The 21,577-nt window shown below is 43.4% G+C and overlaps 1 protein-coding gene across 1 annotated transcript in view; it reads right to left on the bottom strand.

The window, feature by feature from the left end:
* Nucleotides 1-6,359, bottom strand: part of lipt2 (lipoyl(octanoyl) transferase 2) — a 45,498-nt gene extending 39,139 nt beyond the window's left edge. The window contains exons 1-2 of the mRNA XM_034168708.1: nt 6,312-6,359; nt 4,499-4,659 (exon numbers count right to left, since the gene is read on the bottom strand). The gene's annotated coding sequence lies outside the window, so the exon portion shown is untranslated. The remainder of the gene's footprint in view (nt 1-4,498; nt 4,660-6,311) is intronic.
* Between the last annotated feature and the right edge of the window lie 15,218 nt (nt 6,360-21,577).

Genomic DNA, 21,577 nt, shown 5'->3' on the forward strand with positions numbered 1-21,577 from the left:
ACACCGGGAGCAATAGGGGATTAAAGGCCTTGCCCAATGGCCCTTAGTGATTTTCCAGTCAGGTGGGGATTTGAACCCATGACCTGCTGGACTCAAGCCCAACACCTTAACCACTAGACTATCACTTCCCCCATTCATGTGTTTATCCAGAAGAGACAAACACATGAATCAGGGTCTCAGCATCAGCCATAGACAGGATGGGACGAATCTTCGTGATATTTCATAGGTGGAAGAAAGCAGTCCTCCTAATATTTCGAATGTGGAGGTCAAAAGACAACGTGGAATCAAAAATTACCCCAAGGTTCCTCACTTTGTCAGTGTGATGCATGACACACAAGCCGAGGCTGAGCGTTAACTGGTCAAATTGATGCCGATGTATCACTGGACCAAGAACCATCATTTCAGTCTTATCAGAGTTTAAAAGTAGGAAGTTTCTAGACATCCAGCTTCTCACTGATGCACGGCAATTTTCTAAGGATTTTATGTGAATGAGATTGCCAGAAGTTATTGGCATGTATAACTGAGTATCATCAGCATAGCAGTGAAAGGTAATCCCAAAACGCCACAATGTGTCCAAGGTGTGCTATACAAAGGGAGAAAAGCAGGGGGCCTAAGACGGACCCCTGTGGAACCCCAAATTTCATGTCTCTAAGGTTAGAGGTAGCGTTACTGTACAAAACAGTGACAACGATGGGTATAGGATCAAATAAGCAGGTTGTGCTTTTAGTTGACTTTACGAGTTTCGTCAGCACATCTAGAGAGATACTATCAAATTCTGTAAATCTAGGTAATACCTCAGTAGTGGCGCCCACCTCAATAGCAGGGTGTAGTGGCTGGGTTAAGGCATACTGGGATATGTTTAACCTAATGTCTTCAATTTTCTTCCCAAAGTAATCCAATGGTTGTCCATGAATAAATGTTGCCACCGTGTCAAACAAGAACTTTGAGTTATGCTTGTTTTTGTTTATCAAATCAGAGTAATAGGTCCACTTTGTAGCCAATAATGCATGCTTATAGTCTAAGATAGCATCATGCCACGCAAGGTGGAATACTTCTAATTTTGAACTGCACCATTTTTGTTCTAGACCTATAGCCTTATGCTGGAGGTCACACAGGTAATCATGAACCAAGGTGACTGTTTTGTTTTGTTTTTTTGGGGGGGGGGGGTTAATAAAGATGGCACAATCATGTTGACTGTAGTTTTGAGCACTGAGTTTAAACTATCCACAACACTGCCTACTGATTGGGTATTTTCCAAATGTGAAGACATCAGGCAGTCTAGCTTCAAGTTCAGTCATCACCGTACTGATAAATAAGGTTGTTGTTCCACTAAACACGGCAGAAACTGTAAGCTTAATAAGTGAGTGATCACAAATCACTGACGCAAGAGGCATGATGTCAATATTTGTGACAGTAATACCACGTGCGAGAACCAAATCCAGGGTATTTCCACTAATGTTGAAATTAATTGTTGAAATTTCCAGTAATCGAATCTTGAATGCATTGCTGAAATTCTAATGCACCCACAATTTCCATAAATGATTTGCAGAGGGGATCAGAAGGCTTATAAGTCACCTATAATCAGAATGTTATCTGCACTCGTTGACAAGTTAGAGATGAACTTACCAAATTCATCTAAGAATTCAGAATATGGGCCAGGAGGCCTATATACAGTGACAAAGTAATACGGCTGATTGTTATTCTTCTGACCTTGGCAATGCGTAATATCCTGAGCAGAGCGGAGAATCAGATGCTCAAACGACTTATATTTGTGACCCCCAACAGCTCATAAGCTAAACCTAGATTTATAAATAAGAGCAACACCCCCGCCTTGCTTCGCATCACGAGAGACGTGACTAATTGTATATGCTGGTGGGCAGGCCTCATTTAAAGGGAGGACACCTGTAGGTTTAAGCCAGGTTTCCCATAACCCAATCATATCTAAGTGATGATCAAAAATTAGATCATTAATCAACAATGATTTTGAGGACAGTGATCTTATGTTAATGAGACCCAGTCTAAGGACCTCAGTGGGGTTGACAATTGAACTGTTTGGGTTTATGGGTGGTTCCAGAGTAGCATATATAAGATGCTGGAAGTAGGTTTAGGTTTGAGACATTCCACGCGGGTTGTAGGTAACAAACACGGAATATTTGATATTTTGAAACAGGCAGTGGACCATCCTCAATTTCAACATCACCCAATGTAGTAATGGGTATTAAGTTTGCAAAGCATATCCCTCTATGATTTTTATGGCCACATCTACAGAAACAGGCCACAGTCTCAACTTGATAAATTTCCCTTTCTGGCAGATAAACTGCACTATCACCATAGTGGACTTTAAGCCATAAAATTATTCACAATTGGGGTGTGGCCACTCTGAGTGACAGTATATGTTGCTGCTTGACGGAGTTCAGAGCTCGAACAGCTCAGGGGCCGCTAGCTGCATGTGCTAGCTTCTGTGGAGGAGCGTGCTGTGCTTTCTGAGCATTTTAACAGTACGTGTTGTTGTGTCATTAAATGTCTGAGCGGCTCGTCTCAGTCGTCTGTGCTCCAGGATCTCCACCAAGTGACATGTTCAAGTCATTTCATTTTGGATGCTAACAGAATTAGCACTTTTAGCAACTACCAGAAGCTTGGATGGATGGATGGATGAGATTTATTGTCATTGTCATTACAAGTGCAACAACAACGAGATTACGTCCAGACTCATATTTCTACAGACAAAACAGCAATTAATCCACAATTATTACTTGTTTACCGTAATAATGTCACACATCAGAATTAAGACAACACATATACATTTGACATTGTTTATGTGCACTAAACTTGAAACAGTCCGTTTTCCAAATTGAGGCGATGTGAGTGTGTGGTAGCCGCTGCAACTGGAGTCGTGCCGCTGCCAGCTTGGGGGGAACGGGGACCTCCTGCAGCTAAAACTGCGTAGACCCTGGAGGGGAAAGGGGTGGTGTGAGCGGTGGCCGGGATCGGGTGTATGATGGGGGGACAGGGAGGTGAGGTAAAAGGGAAAAATGGAGCATGCTTCAGTCTTTTGTCCATGTCTGAGTCTGTCTGTCCTTGTGTACTGGAGTAAGAAAGACAAGGAGGCAGCCAATCTTCCCAAGGCCATAGAAGTTCTTCTGGAGGATAAACACTGGGCATTTTATCCTTGACAGATTGATAAGACTGCCATGTTTGTGGCTGAGCAGTGAAAAACACTTTTCTAGCTTCACATGAACAAACCAAAACCCAATTATGAAAAATTCCCCGGCCTCTGAAATCTTCTCCTGCAAGGCACGCATTTGCTGATGATGTTAGAGCCAGTTAATCCATGATTACTGATGAAATAAGCAGACCAGACAAGTGCCCACACTAATCTAAACTGTTTGGAGATCCATGGCACAGTTCAAAAAATATAATTTAATAAACACATGAACCCAGGTTAGCCTGAGGCCAACTGAGAGCTAAGGTGGGGGGGCTTGGATGGGTGCCATTCAGGATCAGCAGTCAGGTTCAGGCGGTGAACCTGCCTGACCTGTACTCAGTACTTTTTGTAATTTGTTTTAGGTTAATTTTTTATTAAAGGACGTGTCACACGTTTGTTAATGTCCCAGTTAGCAACACAACATCAAAGTATTCATGATAGTAAGTCTCTCTGCACATGTACACTCATAATTAGTGTCTCTGACGTTTCATATTCCTCTCACTGAGCGAGTTAACAGGTGCATTTCTGGAAAACGTCTCAAGCCCTGGTCCACCAAATAATGAACAGTGAATAATGAGCCACTCAGCATGTTTTTTTTTTTTCTTTTGGTACGAGAGGAGGTATTCAACAATCGTGGGAGAATAGTGGCTCTGAGAGGCTCTTAGAGGGAGAATATTCAGCTAACAAGGCTCATCTCTGAGCGTGGTGCTAATTTCAAGAAGTTTGACATTTTGCAACAACAGCGTGGGGCAGTTTGTATGCGAGGTACTACGGGGACAAACAAGGATTTTAGAGGCATGTTAGTGGTGAGGGCGAGGCTGTAAAAGCCCATTATCCAAGCGCCTGGCAGCTACGAGGACCGGAGAGGATATTTTTGACAGGCTCCGCCCTCTCGCACACTACATTCCCACCTGCTTTGTGCGCCAGACACTGTATATAAAATAATTATTTTGTAGCGGATTAATCATTTTCTGTCAGAGCTTGGTGTCATGATTGTCAGGGGAGCTGGGCACAGCAGGAAGTAGGAGGCACACAAGCAGGTGGTAGAATAAAAAAGCTTTATCCAAAATTCTGGCAGGGGGTCTGGTACACAAAAAGGCAGTCGGTGAGGTTAAAGTACAGGCAGGTGTTACACAAAGGCACCGTCAAAAAATACAGGCTGAGGTCAGAGCACGGCAATCAAATGGTGCTTTCTACTTCACAAAAGTAGCACTACTCAGCTCGACTCTATTCGGTTTTTTTTTTGCTTTTCCACTAGGGTTAGTACCTGGTACCAGGTGCTTTTTTTAGTACCTGCTCAGGAGCGGTTCCAGTTACAAGGGCTGAGACAGAAGGCAGGATCGAGAAAAACAGGCACGGTCAGCAACACGGAACGATGGCTAGGAACTTGAAACACAGATACTGGAGCTGGAACAGAGATTGTAATGGACCAGTCACACGACACACGACGATTCCTGAACGAAGGGAAAAAGTAAAAAAAAGTCATGATTCATTGAGAAAAGGTGGAAGAAAGAGTTTTATCACCGAACAGCATGCGAAGCAAGAGTGTAAAAGGAATGAAAGAGGAACTAAACAAAACCGAAGCTAATGCTGATCTCAACAGTTTAAACAAAATGCGCCTGGAGCCGCAGCTGGAGCAGTGTGTGTCTGCATCTCTGAGTTCCAGGACTCGGTGCTGGGATGGAGCTCATAGCGCCTGAGTCCTGCAGAAACTGCAAACAGAAGCTGTGGAGATCTGTGCACACATAGGTGGACCCACCTGCTCTGGTTCCTCGTCCAGAACAAAAGAGGGATCATCTCCATCATCATCAGAATCCTCACTGTCACACAACGCTGGGCACTAAGTACAGTCACTTGCCCAGTTCCGGATCACTGCTGTAGTATTTGCCCCGCCGTTTCTCGTAATCAGCGTAAATAAGCTAACACTTGGTACTAATGGAAAGATTGATGTTTTGTTTACAAACGACCACAAGCTCGAGCGGATCCAGCCGTCCTTATGATCAGCAGAGGAATCAAAACATCCCGGTGTCTGCGGTGTGTGCGCTTTTTCTCACTCATTCATTCGTGCAAGTGTGAAAGTAACAATCTCTAAGACGTAGCAAAGGTGAGTTAGTCATTCAGTGTCATTGGTTCTAGAGTGGGAAAATACTTACTTGGGTAGAAAATGTCAGTGTGTTATGTCTTACTGTTTAATTGCTGCACGCATTTATCTCTGACGTGAAAATTTGCCGGTTGTTGATCACTGAAGCAGCAGCCTCGTGTCTGTAGTTGTGAGTCATGTGTACTTTGGGGGTCATCTCAACATCACGAATGGGCATGAATGTGGGGCTTTTAGTTTTTAGCTTTTAGAGAAATCTCACCTCCACACTTCATTTTTTGCTCGTAAAAACATATAACGGCGCCTTTTGAAACTAAGTAAATTCTCATTTAGTAAGTATAATTTATATAATGTTGTGTTCAAAACACATTCTTGGGCACAGTGTGTATCATTCTGCATTAGAAGGGCTCCAGCCAGATGCCAGGAATGAACCCAAAGTGACACAGAGAGTCGTGATCCAGAACCGGGCAAAGTGATCCATTTCTGGCAAATATTTGCACCACACATAATGTGGCTTCACACTTTAAGTAGAAGGGCTACTCCATCCAGACTTTTTCAGCTAAATAACATCCACATACCCAATACAACAATACACAATAAAGGACGTTCAGCTGCATTATGGCTCCGTATAGCGGGACTTTAAAAAAGGTGATCCAGAACTGAGCAACTAACTATATTGCTCCAATTAAAAAAAAACTGGTGTGCAGTGGTCACTGCTCAAAAAGGAGAATAAATATAAGTGTAAAGATGATTGAATATATCAGAGCAGTAAATTGATCAGTCCATGAAAAAACAAGCTATCAGCTGAATGGACTATTGTATGTGCGGGTTTTTCTAACGTCCAGCAGATGTCGCTGTTAAATTTGAGAAGTGAAGCTCTTTAACACATTTGGAACAAATGCGTCGTTGCTTAACAAAGCTTCATTATACAGGTTCGACACAAAATACAACAAATCGCGTTTATCCCGTTTACGTGCCGTTAGACCTTGATTTTAATTATTATTTTACCTTAAAAGTTCAGCTCTACTTGCCTCGGTGCGCCGCCATGACTCAAACGCGTTTATTCTTCTTCTTGGGTTTCCTTTGATTTCGTTGTTCGCTTTGATCTGCACTAGCGCCACCTGCTGGATTGGAGTGTAAATTAGGACCTGCAGTTCCAGAGAGCTTCAGCTGGAACGTTGCCGTCGTACCCGGTGTCCTCCTGTGAGACCTCACCTTTAATAGTTACTTATATATCAGACAAATCAGCAACAATAATCTGTAAATGATCATTTATAGCTGCATTTAAACATTTATTACTGATGGAATAAAATTATAGTTTGGAAATACAACTTAACAGTAAGTCCCTTCAGCTGCCCCTCTCGCTTGCACTTGGGGTCGATGCAGCAGACTCAAGGTGGACCTGCGTGTAGATTGTGGTGCCATTTGTACACCGTATTCCCTTTCAGACGCAACTCACCATGACATGGAGAAATGTGGCAGGGCGGGCTTTCAAATTCAAATGTATTCATTTATATAGCGCCAATTCACGACAATATCGTCTCAAGGCGCTTCACAACATAAAAACAGTTAAAAATTTAAAACACAATAAAAACAACCATAAGAAAAAAAAACAGCAGTAAAAAAGTACAAGATTAAAAACACATCATAACACTAATGATAAAACAGGGAAAATGAACCTGAAAATGAAAATGGGCTTTGAACCAGGAACCTCCTGCACTGAAACCAAGTGCACAAATCACTTGTCCACCACCTCTGGAAAAACAGCTTAATGTACCATTGCTTTCAGAACCTGTTTTTTTTTAAACATTTTAATTAACTAAGATGTACATTATGTACATTTAATATTTATATCTATTTGCACAATTCATTATTTCAGTTTTATAAACTTTGAATAACACACAGTTACTTAGGTCCAGTGACAAACCATTTATTAAAAACGCTGGCATAAATTAATGCAGCTGTCACACCTTGATGATTATCCTGTTTACACCCAGTGGTTTGGGTCGGTACCACAGTGCGGTGTGCGTCAGAAACAGAGGAATTTAACATGTTGATTTATTTATTCATTAATTAATTTATTTAGTCTTGGTGGATCATTTACATTGTGTACAGAATGCTGACGAGTCTGGCTGTGGTAAATGCTGCCATGAATGAATGAAGTGCTGCGTATCTTTAAACTTTTAAAGCTCCGGCTGCTTTCTGATCAGACCTGATCAGGTCTGTGATGACCTCAATACTGAAGCGCTGTGATGATTTAAACTTTTGAAGCGCCAGTCAACCGCAATCAGGTGTGATCAGCAACGGCAATTTAAAAGTCATCACATCGTTTCAGGACCTGATCGATCAGGTCGACTGATGATTGCACTGACAGCGACGGTGTTTTTAGAGCATCACAATGCTTATTCAGGTTTGATCAGACCTGAATAAGCGGTCAACTGCCACTTTAAAAGTTTAAATCATCACAGCGTTTCTGACTGATCAGATGTGATCCAAATAACACCAGTGTTGCAGAAGAAATGCCCCCCCCGAAAAATCGGTCTGCCTTTTGCATATATGCATGTGCGCAATAGTGGTGATGCATGTTGTTTATTTTCAGGAAAATTAGTCCCCCCCGGGTTTCTCTCTTTGCCACCGAAGGAATAAGACGCTTGCTTGTGATCTCACTCTTGATATACATACATTTTTTTCAGTGTGGCAATCTGATCGTGTCATAATATTAATAAATTAAAAGGATCTATTACGCTCGTCATTTTTAAATGCAACGTAGGACCGCACCGCACCACAGCACTTTTTTTCAGGCCTCCTGCACCACTCCAACCCGCATGAAGGTGGAATGATAAATTCTTTGAAAAATTAAAAAACAACCAAAAACGTACCTTCTAGCTCGCACTGCCCTTTTTCCAAAGCCTCTTCTGGATTTTGGTAAAACCAGCAGGGTAAGTGAAATCCTGCAAGCACAGTTCATCAAAACTCCATCATCCAAAACTTTCCATTATCCAAAACTCTGTCATAATCACCTCCATCAGCTCATTTCTGTCGTCCAAAAGCTCTCTCTTCAGCGGCATCCATTACCACTATATAAAGGATGGGGGAGGATATCTTTCCTGAAAATAAACACGCTACGTTTCCAACCATGACAAGGAATTAAAAGTATTTTCAAACGTCATTTTCCTAAATCAGGCTTGATGTGGGTCGGCCGTTCCTCAGACTGTGATGGTGCTTTGGACTGAAATAAACAGGTGAATGAAACCAGATGCGGTTTTTGATGTGGGCAAAGCAGGCAGCAGTGTGATCATATCATTGTGTGGGTAATTACCAAATTGGCACCCCCTCCCTGCAGCTGAAGGCGCCCCTGCTTGCTGAGCTGCACAGAACAGAACCAGTGTGAAAGGTTTGGCGGTTGTCTCCTGCGTTGTCCCCTGGGACAGACGATCTACTTCGCTTTGACTCCAAAAGGGAGCACTGCAGGATGCTCCCGTTTGCCACCACTCAGCAGCATCCTGCTGTCCAGTGGCAAAGTCCATTTAGGACGTAGCACAGAACCAGAACTCTGTGCCCAGAACAGGCTTTTGAAAGCAAACAGACAGAGTGTAAGAACGGGTTTGAATTTCACCAGAGAGGACAAACTGCCCACTCGTGGAAAAAAGTTTGCAGAAGAAAAGCCTGCTTATTGGGGGCTTAGAAATTGAGCTGCGTTCACATTACAAGCTGAAGTGACTTGAATCTGACCTTGCTTTTTGTGTCCCTGTGTGATTTCTCAACATGGCGCCCCCCGAGTCAGACGTGTTTGCTCGTTCCGCATCTGGATGCTGGGTTTTCTTCTTTTTTCTCTTTTTTCTTGTGTGTTTTCTCTGGCTTTTAAGTGTTGTGCACTGTGGACTTACACCGGGCAGGCACTCTTGGACATTGCTTTGCACAATGCTGTTTTTTCTGGATGTGTTCTGCCGGAACTGCAACTCATTGTTCGGCCCTACAGTCACTGCCGGCTTCCCCAGGAACGCCTCGAAACATCAGCCTTGAGTGAGTACACTGACCCAAAGAGAGCGTCAAGGAGGAGGCGAGTACAAGTCTGCACAGTACAGACGGAGAAGGCCATAAGAGCGGCCAAGAGACAGCATAGAGAGAAGAAGGAGGACTTCTACTCTAACACTGACCCCAGGAGAATGTGGCAATGTCTGGATCACATCACAGACTTCAGGACCAGCTCCAGAACCACCACCATCAGCTCATCGGACAGCCTGCCAGACGACCTCAACGGCTTATAGACCCACTTTGAGAGCCCCACCCCCACCACCTCTACAGAATACAGACACACCACAGCCACTTCGATTAAGTGAATATAGCAGAGTGTGAATGTGCCAAATCAAATGATTTGATGTGAGATTTGAGTTCCTTCCTGTTTTATGAGCCGTCTGAACATGTCAAGTTTAACTGATATGTTTTTCTTGTTACCTTCCTTTGTGTTTGTGCTCAGATTCAGTTCTGATTTCATTCTGCTTTCTGTGTCATCACTGGTCATGTGACGGCTGTGAGATCAGATAACGGTCACTTACAAACAGGGAAAAAAAACACAAAAAAGATTCAGGAACAAATATGACAAGGACTCAGAAATGGACGGACTGTCATCAGAAACTGTAACCATGAAACCAGGACCAGAAGGAAAGTCAAAGTCAGCGCTGCAGAATCAACAGACGTCTGTCTGCATACGTCAGAAATGTCCAACAGAGGACATAAATCTACGATTGGTCCACACAGTCAAACAAGATGATCCTTCTGGTGCCACACCAGAGTCAATATGACTGACGGTTGACAACAGACAGAAATAAGTAAGAAAATGGTGAAACCACTTTAAACCTTTAAAAATGCAGAACTGTTTTAGGTGGTTTTACAAACATCAAGCTAAATATTTAACCAAATGTTGAGCACCTTAATACAAGAGTTAATGGCTCCTCCCTGAGAAGACAGATTCATAAAGTGTCTACTGACAGACATTTAGCACATGAGGGCGTGTTTATTCAAATTTGCAATTCATGGATGCTTTGTATCAGAGTCATAGTGGATCCTGCAGCCTTTTGATATCAATTTGAATTACAATTTCAGGGGCACTTCTAAATTATTAATAATAACACCATAAGAAAAGAAATTGGGGGGAGCGGGGGGGGGGGGGGGCTTGCCCAGGGAGTAATTCAGTGTAGAACCGCCACTGAATGAAACAGATCATAAAGTTCAGAGTCCAGTGTGTCAACCCCCCCCCCCCAAAAAAAAGTAGAAAATATTGCCATTTAACTCACAAGCACACTTAAACATCCCATTTCCTGTCAATATTCTAGAGAGAGAGAGACAGAGAGAAAGAGAGCAACCAACCTGCTGTTTCTGTTGTGTTTCTGCATTTCTGAGTTGAGGTTTGATTCCCTGTTCTAAGCACACACACATCCATCAGTTAGATCAGCTGTTCTGAGCACACACACATCCATCAGTTAGATCAGCTATTCTAAGCACACACACATCCATCAGTTAGATCAGCTGTTCTAAGCACACACACATCCATCAGTTAGATCAGCTGTTCTAAGCACACACACATCCATCAGTTAGATCAGCTGTTCTAAGCACACACACATCCATCAGTTAGATCAGCTGTTCTAAGCACACACACATCCATCAGTTAGATCAGCTGTTCTGAGCACACACACATCCATCAGTTAGATCAGCTGTTCTGAGCACACACACATCCATCAGTTAGATCAGCTGTTCTAAGCACACACACATCCATCAGTTAGATCAGCTGTTCTAAGCACACACACATCCATCAGTTAGATCAGCTGTTCTAAGCACACACACATCCATCAGTTAGATCAGCTGTTCTAAGCACACACACATCCATCAGTTAGATCAGCTGTTCTAAGCACACACACATCCATCAGTTAGATCAGCTGTTCTGAGCACACAGAGCTTCATCAGGGTACATGAAGCTTCATGCCCCGGAGATGTGTGTTAAAACACCAGTTGAAGAGCAGCAGTGAATGCCGGAAGACAGGCACAGGTGGCAGATTGGCGACCCCACTCAGCTGCTGCCCACGCCACCACACGACCAGTCAAGTGAGTGATCATATAAGTTATCTTCGCTCTGCCGGTCGGGAACTTACATGACATGAGCTCCAAATGTAACTCACATTGAGTAATAAACGGTCTGATGTCACTGGATTCACCTGAGAAGCGTTCAGGTGGAGACAGCTGATTGCAGTAAACAGGTTCAGGTACAGAAGCTGATGCGGCTGCTGGCGGCCCCGGTGGAGGCGCACTGATGCTGCCCGTGGCCCGAACAGTGGAAGCCTGATGATCGAGTCTTGACAGTAATTGTCCCATCTGGGTGCTCACCGTCTTTTTTCTTTGTTACATTTCATTCTTTAGCCATTGGTCAGTTCCGTTCTAGTTTAGTTCAGCTGGTTTGTGTTTTCATTGCAATCACTTGTTTATTTTGCTCATCTCATTTGTGATATCAGTTATGCAGTAGTATCGGGTTTTGTTTTCTGTTAATTGTTTAGTCTTTGTTGATTTCGTAATCTGGTATCTCTTGTTGTATTCTTCAGTCATAAGTCAGTTCCAGTTTAGTTTAGTTTTAGTGTTTATTTTCCTATTATTTTTCTGATCGGTTCTTATGTAGTTTATCTTCTATGTTTAGTATCTGATGGTTCTTTTAGTTCTCATGTTCATGCCTGGTTGTTGTTCATAGTTGTGTTATAGTTTGTCTGATCTTTGTTCTCCATTTTCCTCAAGCAGATCTGATTGTGTTCTCACTCCACATCACTGCACCTGCACTGCGTCGTCTTCTCTCACTGTGATTCTTTCTGCTTTGTGTTCTGTTCCACTCACCCTCTTGCACCTGTTCACGCATCCTTGTGTCTTTCACCACTCCACCTTGTGTTGTCCCTCACTCTCGAGCACTGTGTATCATCTTTGTCTTCCAGCCACGCCCCTTTCTAGGTGATTCACCTGCACGTGCACCTAGTTAACTCCTGTCCTATTTAATCTCCTCCCAGTCACCACACCCCTGCTCATTTATTGTCTTTGTACACTCACCAGCTCTGTATCCAGTCCTGTTTTTGCTTTGCCATGTACCCAGATCCTGCTTCATATTTTTGACTGCACCTTTTGCCTCATCTCTGATGTCTATGTCTGCTCGTGCCTCTGAACCCTGCTTATCCATGACTGCATTTTTGCCTGACGCTGTTTGTTCTTCTGCTACGCTGACTGATCACCTGTGGACCAAACCTGAGCCTGAATTAAAGACCATATTTTCTTTTACACCCATGCCTAATCCGGGAATCTGCATTGCGGGTCCAACCACTTTGGGTGCCTGGCACCTGCCCCACTTGATAGCTGGGACAGGTCGGAGCCAGCTTTATCCATCGTTGGCCCGTTTGTACTATCAGGCTGGAGGTCAGGAATTGCAGGACATGTTTGCTCAAACAAACAGCTCTGGTTTTTATAAGGCTTTACTGAGGTGGATAGCAGAGGTCGGTACATGAGTAAGCAGTCCAGAAAAAGCAGCAGCACAAAAACATCAGGCAAACAGGCTGGAGGTCAAGTATACACTATGAGGCAGGCAGGACTACAAACGTAGGGACAGAGCTGGTATGAAGGCAAAAGGCACAACAAACTGTAGAGGCACAAACACACCCAGTAAGCTTATATAAGCCCAGGTGATAATCAGCAAATCACAAACAGGTGTGCAAGGAAAGCAGCAGAATTTTTTTTCAGTTTCAATTTATTTTCATTTATATAGTGCCAAATCACAACAGAGTTGCCTCAAGGTGCTTCACACAGTAAGGTCTAACCTTACTAACCCCCAGAGCAGCAGTGGTAAGGAAAAACTCCCTCTGAGGAAGAAACCTCAAGCAGACCAGACTCAAAGGGGTGACCCTCTGCTTGGGCCATGATACAAACACAAATTACAGAACAATTCACAAAACAAATATACAGGAAATGCTGTTGATGCACAGGACAGGAAGGTCTCCAGCACAAATACCACACCCATCTCTGGATGGAGCTGCACCTCAAACAGAGAGAAAAAATAGAATCAGGCATCAGAAAGACAAGAAATACAGTATAATTTGTCAGCATTAAACAACAAGAAAAACAGAAGAAACACTAAGGTGATCGCCGGCCACTAACCCTAAACTTCACTAAAAGAGCCAGAATTTAGGTAAAGTTGATGCCGCGGCACGCTCCAATTACTAATAAAATGAATTAAAAAGAGTAAAAGTCTGGACTTGAAAGTCTCCACAGAATCTGACTGTTTTATTGATGCAGGGAGATCATTCCACAGAACAGGGGCATGATAAGAGAAAGCTCTGTGACCCACAGACTTATTTATTGTGGATCAAAATAAACATTTGTGGATCTAGTTACAGACAGATTTTTTTTTTTTACACATTTGTGGATTGAAATAAACATTTGTGGATCCGATTACACATTTGTCAATCTAGTTACAGACACACAGATTTTTTTTACACATTTCTGGATCAAAATAAACATTTCTGGATCAAGATAAACATTTGTGGATCAAAATAAACCTTTGTGGATCAAAATAAACCTTTGTGGATCAAAATAAACATTTGTGGATCAAAATAAACCTTTGTGGATCAAAATAAACATTTGTGGATCAAAATAAACATTTGTGGATCAAAATAAACATTTGTGGATCAAAATAAACATTTGTGGATCTGGTTACACATTTCAAATCAAATCAATTTTATTTATATAGCACCAAATCACAACAACAGTTGCCCCAAGACGCTTTATATTGTAAGGCAAGGCCATACAATAATTACAGACAAACCCCAACGGTCAAAACAACCCCCTATGACAGAGGTGGCCAAGTTCGGTCCTCGAGAGCCACCTTGCTGACACTCTTAGTTGTCTCCCTGCTCCAACACACATGAATCCAATGAAAGATTAATTAGCAGACTTTTAATGAATCTTTCATTCGAGGACCGAACTTGGCCACCTCTGCCCTATGAGCAAGCACTTGGCGACAGTGGGAAGGAAAACTCCCTTTTAACAGGAAGAAACCTCCAGCAGAACCAGGCTCAGGGAGGGGCAGTCTTCTGCTGGGACTGGTTGGGGCTGAGGGAGAGAACCAGGAAAAAGACATGCTGTGGAGGGGAGCAGAGATCGATCACTAATGATTAAATGCAGAGTGGTGCATACAGAGCAAAAAGAGAAAGAAACAGTGCATCATGGGAACCCCCCAGCAGTCTAAGTCTATAGCAGCATAACTAAGGGATGGTTCAGGGTCACCTGTTCCAGCCCTAACTATAAGCTTTAGCAAAAAGGAAAGTTTTAAGCCTAATCTTAAAAGTAGAGAGGGTGTCTGTCTCCCTGATCTGAATTGGGAGCTGGTTCCACAGGAGAGGAGCCTGAAAGCTGAAGGCTCTGCCTCCCATTCTACTCTTACAAACCCTAGGAACTACAAGTAAGCCTGCAGTCTGAGAGCAAAGCGCTCTATTGGGGTGATATGGTACTACGAGGTCCCTAAGATAAGATGGGACCTGATTATTCAAAACCTTATAAGTAATCCACATTTGTGGATTGATAGATATATATATATATATATATATATATATATATATATATATATATATATATATATATATATATATATATATATATATATATATATATACTGTAGTTTTATTCTTCACCTTGTAATTTGTATTGCACAGCAAAAAGTCTTTTTATCCTCAACAGCTTCCATATGATATGACCTTGGTACTCTGGATGAATGGAGAATGATCTCATATTTTGGGAATAATCACATACACCTTAATATACCATTGTTTTCAGAACCTGTTGTTTTTCGGGTCCAAGCACCTGGAATCTGGTCAAAGGACCCTGTTGTTTTTCTGCTGGCTCTTGTTTTGGGTTTTTTTAAGGGTCCAAGCACCAGTGGTGCGAAAAAACAGCTGCCAAATTTGCCAGCTTCAACGAGAATACAGTTTATGGTGCAAAGAGCACAGAACAAACTGTCTGTATACAAGAAAATAGCCAGTAAAAAAACACTAGGTGGCGCTGTAAATCATAAAACAGCTTTGAAAAAAATACAACTTCTAATAAATTCTGATCTGTCAAGCCTTGATAGTGTTGCAGTCAGTGCATTAGGCTCGTTCCAGTGGTATAGGCACAACTCTTTGTGCCAAGATGAGTTTTTAGCAGTTTACGAAAAATGCAAAATATGTCGGTGTGAACTCGTCTCTGGATTTTTCATGCAGAAAGGCCAGATTAGTGTCAAAACAGTATCTTGAGTGTGACTCTGAAAAATTGGACCAAAAACTTTCAAATATTTTTTCTCTTTTTGAAAGTTTTTTTTTTTTTACTTTGAGTTGGACCTTATGCACAGTCATTTAATTTATGATGGGTTTTCTCATTAACGAGGTAACCAAATGGCATGAAATTTGGAAAGTGTATGGACAGTCTGCGTTAAATCCACGGTGCTGAAGTTGGTGGAACTACCCCACTAGATGGTGCTGCAAAGCATATATTTATGAATTTCATAGCTTGAACATGCTTCAGAATTCGTGTTGATCTTGCCTGAAACTCTTACAAGTCTTCTTTGTGGTCCCTGCTTGGATCCACATTGGGGGTTCTTGGATTGCAACATCTTCAGCTTTGCCACCTCCAGCTCTGCCTCCTGTCTTTTGTTAGTGCCAATGTCTTTAAGCTGTACAGCATAGCTGGTCTCACTACTGTCTTGCTTCTACTGATTTTCATTCCCCTTCTCTCCAGAGCATATATCCACCTCTCCAGGCAAGACTCAACCTGCTCTTGACTCTCACTACAGATCACAATGTCATCTGCAAACATCATAGTCCATGGAGACTCCTATCTGATCTAATCAGTCAACCTGCCCGAAAGGACTCAGAGCTGATCCTTAGTGTAATCCCACCTCCACCTTGAATGAGTCTGTCATTTCTACTGTGCATCTCACCGCTGTCACACTATCCTTGTACATGTCCTGCAGTATCCTCACATACTTCTCTGCCACTCCAGACTTCCTCATACAATACAGCAACTCTTCTCTTGGCACCCTGTCATAATCTTTCTCTAAATCCACAAACACACAATGTGTCCTCCTTCTGACCTTCTCTATTCTTCTCCATCAGCATTCTCAGAGCAAACATTGCATCTGTAGTGCTTTTTCTCATGAAACCATATTGCTGCTCACAGATCTTCCCTTGTTTTCTAAGCCTAGCTTCTATTACTCTTTCCCATAACTTCACGCTGTGGCTGATCAACTTTATGCCTCTGCTGTTACTGCAGCTCTGCACATCACCCTTATTCTTAAAAATAGGAATCAGCACAGTTCATCTCCACTCCTCAGGCATCCTCTCACTTTCCAAGATTTTATTAAACAATCTGGTTAGAAACTCCACTGCCATCTCTTCTAGACATTTCCATGCCACCACTGGAATGTCATCCGGACCAACTGCTTTTCCACTCTTCATCCTCTTCATAGCTGCCCTCACTTCTTCCTTACTAATCTCTTGCACTCCCTGATTTACTCTCGCCACATCATCCAGTCTTTTCTCTCTCTCATTTTCTTCATTTATCAGCTCCTCAAAATATTCCCTCCACCTTCTCAACACACACTCCTCACTTGTCAGTACATTACCATGTGCATCTTTTACCACTCTAACCTGCTGCACATCCTTTCCAACTCTGTCCCTTTGTCTGGCCAATGGGTACAAGTCCTTTTCTTCTTCTTTACTATTCAACTTCTTGTACAGCTCCCTAAATGCCGTTTCCATAGCTTTTGCCGCTTCTCTTTTTGCCTTACATTGCATTTCCTTGTACTCCTGTCTACTTCTTTATCACTTCAACTATCCCAATTCTTTTTCTCCAACCTCTTTCTTCTTAATCTAATCTATTGTAATCTATCTAATAGATTACAATTTGTTCATGTAAATGGGGAGTCTTCTTCACGGACTAAGGTTAATTATGGAGTTCCACAAGGTTCTGTGCTAGGGCCGATTTTATTCACTTTATACATGTTTCCCTTAGGCAGTATTATTAGAAAGCATTGCTTAAATTTTCATTGTTACGCAGATGATACCCAGCTTTATCATTCCATGAAGCCAGAGGACACACATCAATTAGTTAAACTGCAGGAATGTCTTTCAGACATAAAGACATGGATGACCTCTAATTTCCTGCTTTTAAATTCAGATAAAACTGAAGTTATTGTACTTGGCCCCACAAATCTTAGAAACATGGTGTCTAACCAGATCTTTACTCTGGATGGCATTACCCTGACCTCTAGTAATACTGTGAGAAATCTTGGAGTCATTTTTGATCAGGATATGTCCTTCAATGCACATATTAAGCAAATATGTAGGACTGCTTTTTTGCATTTGCGCAATATCTCTAAAATTAGAAAGGTCTTGTCTCAGAGTGATGCTGAAAAACTAATTCATGCATTTATTTCCTCTAGGCTGGACTATTGTAATTCATTATTATCAGGTTGTCCTAAAAGTTCCCTAAAAAGCCTTCAGTTAATTCAAAATGCTGCAGCTAGAGTACTGACGGGACTAGAAGGAGAGAGCATATTTCACCCATATTGGCCTCTCTTCATTGGCTTCCTGTTAATTCCAGAATAGAATTTAAAATTCTTCTTCTTACTTATAAGGTTTTGAATAATCAGGTCCCATCTTATCTTAGGGACCTCGTAGTACCATATCACCCCAATAGAGCGCTTCGCTCTCAGACTGCAGGCTTACTTGTAGTTCCTAGGGTTTGTAAGAGTAGAATGGGAGGCAGAGCCTTCAGCTTTCAGGCTCCTCTCCTGTGGAACCAGCTCCCAATTCAGATCAGGGAGACAGACACCCTCTCTACTTTTAAGATTAGGCTTAAAACTTTCCTTTTTGCTAAAGCTTATAGTTAGTGTTGTGTGGGCCGCTGAAGAGGAGGTACTGCTGGCCCACCACCACCAGAGGGCACCCTGCCTGGAGTGCGGGCTCCAGGCACCAGAGGGCGCTGCCGCCTCACAGGAGCAGCCGGGGTGACAGCTGACACTCATCACCTGTGACAGCTGTCACCACTCATCTGATCTGCATCGGTATATCAGCAAGATGTCATCTCCACCTCTTTGCCGAGATATCGTTCTACCTGAAAGGTAATATCCTCAGCCTGACTGCTTGATAGAAAGCCCTTTTTGTGATTTTTGTGAGTGATAACAGACTTTTTCTCCAACGAGAGGTGGAGGTAGCTCCCCTGCCGTGCAGATTGCTTGGTGCAGATGCACCCACGTTTAATTGTGTTTTTGTTCCTCGCCAGCAGTACCAGGTCCGACACGCGGAGGCAGTGGCCACCTGGGAGTTCGGGACTTGGCGGCTCCAGTATTCCCGGGGTCTGGTGGCGGAGGAAATCGTGTGATTCCGGTTCTGCTTTGGACAGGCGTCTCCTATCTTCGAGCCTGCCCACACGACACCTTGTAATTTGACCTCTGATCTATTGTGTAATCTGTTGTGTTTGTTGTGCACGTTCGCAACAGTAAAGTGTTGTTATTTGACCTATTCCATTGTCCGTTCATTTGCGCCCCCTGTTGTGGGTCCGTGTACTTACACTTTCCCAACAGTTAGGGCTGGATCAGGTGACCCTGAACCATCCCTTAGTTATGCTGCTATAGACGTAGACTGCTGGGGGGTTCCCATGATGCACTGAGTGTTTCTTTCTCTTTTTGCTCTGTATGCACCACTCTGCATTTAATCATTAGTGATTGATCTCTGCTCCCCTCCACAGCATGTCTTTTTCCTGGTTCTCTCCCTCAGCCCCAACCAGTCCCAGCAGAAGACTGCCCCTCCCTGAGCCTGGTTCTGCTGGAAGTTTCTTCCTGTTAAAAGGGAGTTTTCCTTCCCACTGTCGCCAAGTGCCTGCTCGTAGGGGGTTGTTTTGACCGTTGGGGTTTTTCCGTAATTACTGTATGGCTTTTGCCTTATAATATAAAGCAACTTGGGGCAACTGTTTGTTGTGATTTGGCGCTATATAAATAAAACTGATTTGATTTGATTTATACTTTCCTGAACATCTTCGTTCCACCACCAAGTCTTCTTGTCTTTCTTCGACTGTCCGGACGTCACACCCAGTACCTTTCTAGCTGTCTCCCTAACATCTGCAGTACTTTTCCAGTTGTCCAAAACTGCTTCCCCTCCATCCAGTGCTTCTCTCACCTGCTCAATGAATTTCACACAACAGTCTTCCTCCTTCAGCTTCCACCATCTAATCCTTTATTGAGTTCTCACTCTCTTCTTCTTCTGCACCTCTAAAGTCATCCTATAAACAACCATCCTATGCTGTCTAGCTACACTCTCTACTGCCACCACCTTACAGTCTCTGATTTATTTTAGTTTGCATCGCCTACACAGGATGTAGTCCACTTGCGTGCGCCTTCCTCCAGTCTTAAGTGTCACCCTGTGCTCCTCCCTTTTCTTAAAGTAGGTATTCACCACAGCTATTTCCATTCTTTTTGCAAAATTAACTACCATCTATCCTTCCACATTCCTGTCCTTGATACCATATCTACCCATTACTTCCTCATCACCCCTGTTCCCTTCTCCAACATGTCCAGTGAAGTCCGCTCCTATCACCATTCTTCAATATTCTTTCTCCTTCATATCACAACCTACCTGTGGGGCATATGCACTGATGATATTCATCATCACCCCTTCAATTTCCAACTTCACACTCATCACCCTGTCAGACACTCGCTTAACCTCCAACACACTCTTAACACTCTTCCTTTCAAATGACCCCAACTCCATTTCTCTTCCTGTCCTCACCATGGTACAACAACTTGTACCCACCGCCGATGCTCCTGCTCTTACTTCCCTTCCACTTGGTCTCTTGCACACACAATATGTCTACCTTTCTCCTCTCCATCATATCAGCCAGCTCTCTCCCTTTACCAGTCATACTACCAACATTCAAAGTCCTGACTCTCACTTTCACCCTTCTTGTTTTCGTCTTCTCCTGCTGTGTCTGGGCACATTTTCCTCCTCTTCTTCTTTGCTCAGCAGTAACCCAATTTACGCTGGCACCCTGTTGGGCAACAGCATCGGTGGCGGTCGTTGTTAACTTGTACTTTGACCAATCTGGTACGGAAATTCGATTTGTTATCTGCATCTTTAATTTTGGCATGTTTTATACTGGATGCCCTTCCTGACACAACCCTCCTCATTTATCTGGCCGACTGGCACTCAGAATGTACTGGCTGCACACCCCATGTGCCAGGGGCGGGCAGATGGACAGACGACCCACATAAACACACATACAAAAAAAACGTACAAACTACAGACAGAAAGGCACACTGTGAGGCAACAGTGCCAACCACTGTTTTAAAATCTGAATATAAAATAGAATTTCCCCGGGGAAGGTTTTTAATTGGACACCTGGTTAGTCCCGTAAACCAGTGGTCACTGATTTCAACTAACAGTGAAGATATTGAAAAAATGAAAACATCCTGTAAAATAGAAGGTGTGATGAAACCTTTTATCTTGAGGTATGTCTGATGGTCTCACACTGATTTGGGGTCTCAAGATCATCTGACAGTCAAACTATTGAAAAGAAAAAGAGGTTAAATTCAGACTAATTTTCTGGTGGGCTCTGGGTTGCCTGACACCAACACTGAGTGAAAGTGCGGGACATCTGTCCAACATCCAACCTCCAACTCACTTCACCTGGTCTTGGGTCCTGGAGGACAACCATCCAGGCAGACAACCATCTGCTACAGCCAGGTGGAAAGTGGGCGTGGCCAGTTGAAACTGACGTGTCCTTGACCTACGCTGTGTCGACAGAAACGCAAAACGTGCAAATCCTGATATGTACTTTTTAAATACATACTTTTATTTTGAAATTTGAAAGGCACGTCAACAGAGCGCTCGCGCGCTTTGGCGGGCTGAAAAGGCGTGGGCGGGGCTTGTTTGGAGGGAGAAGACGATTCCAGCCAACATGGCGACCGCGCGGTCCGCCGAGCGGCTCCGCAGACCTACCAGCAGCGGTTCACAGCCCCGAGCCGGAGCCGGAAGCAGGAGTAGCCCGCCGGAGGACGAAGGGAAAAAGTTGGCGGTGTCCGTGCAGGTGGAGCGCGGCAGCCCGCCCTGCGGTCACCCGGTGTGCCCGCTGTGTCTGCTCCACAGACGCTCCGGCAGCCAGGAGCGGCTCAGGCGGAGGAGTGACCCGGAGAAGAGCAGCGGCAGGCCGGCCAGGAGGGACTGCGA

This window comes from Thalassophryne amazonica, chromosome 4 (assembly GCF_902500255.1).
Source record: "Thalassophryne amazonica chromosome 4, fThaAma1.1, whole genome shotgun sequence".
Lineage (NCBI taxonomy): Eukaryota > Metazoa > Chordata > Actinopteri > Batrachoidiformes > Batrachoididae > Thalassophryne > Thalassophryne amazonica.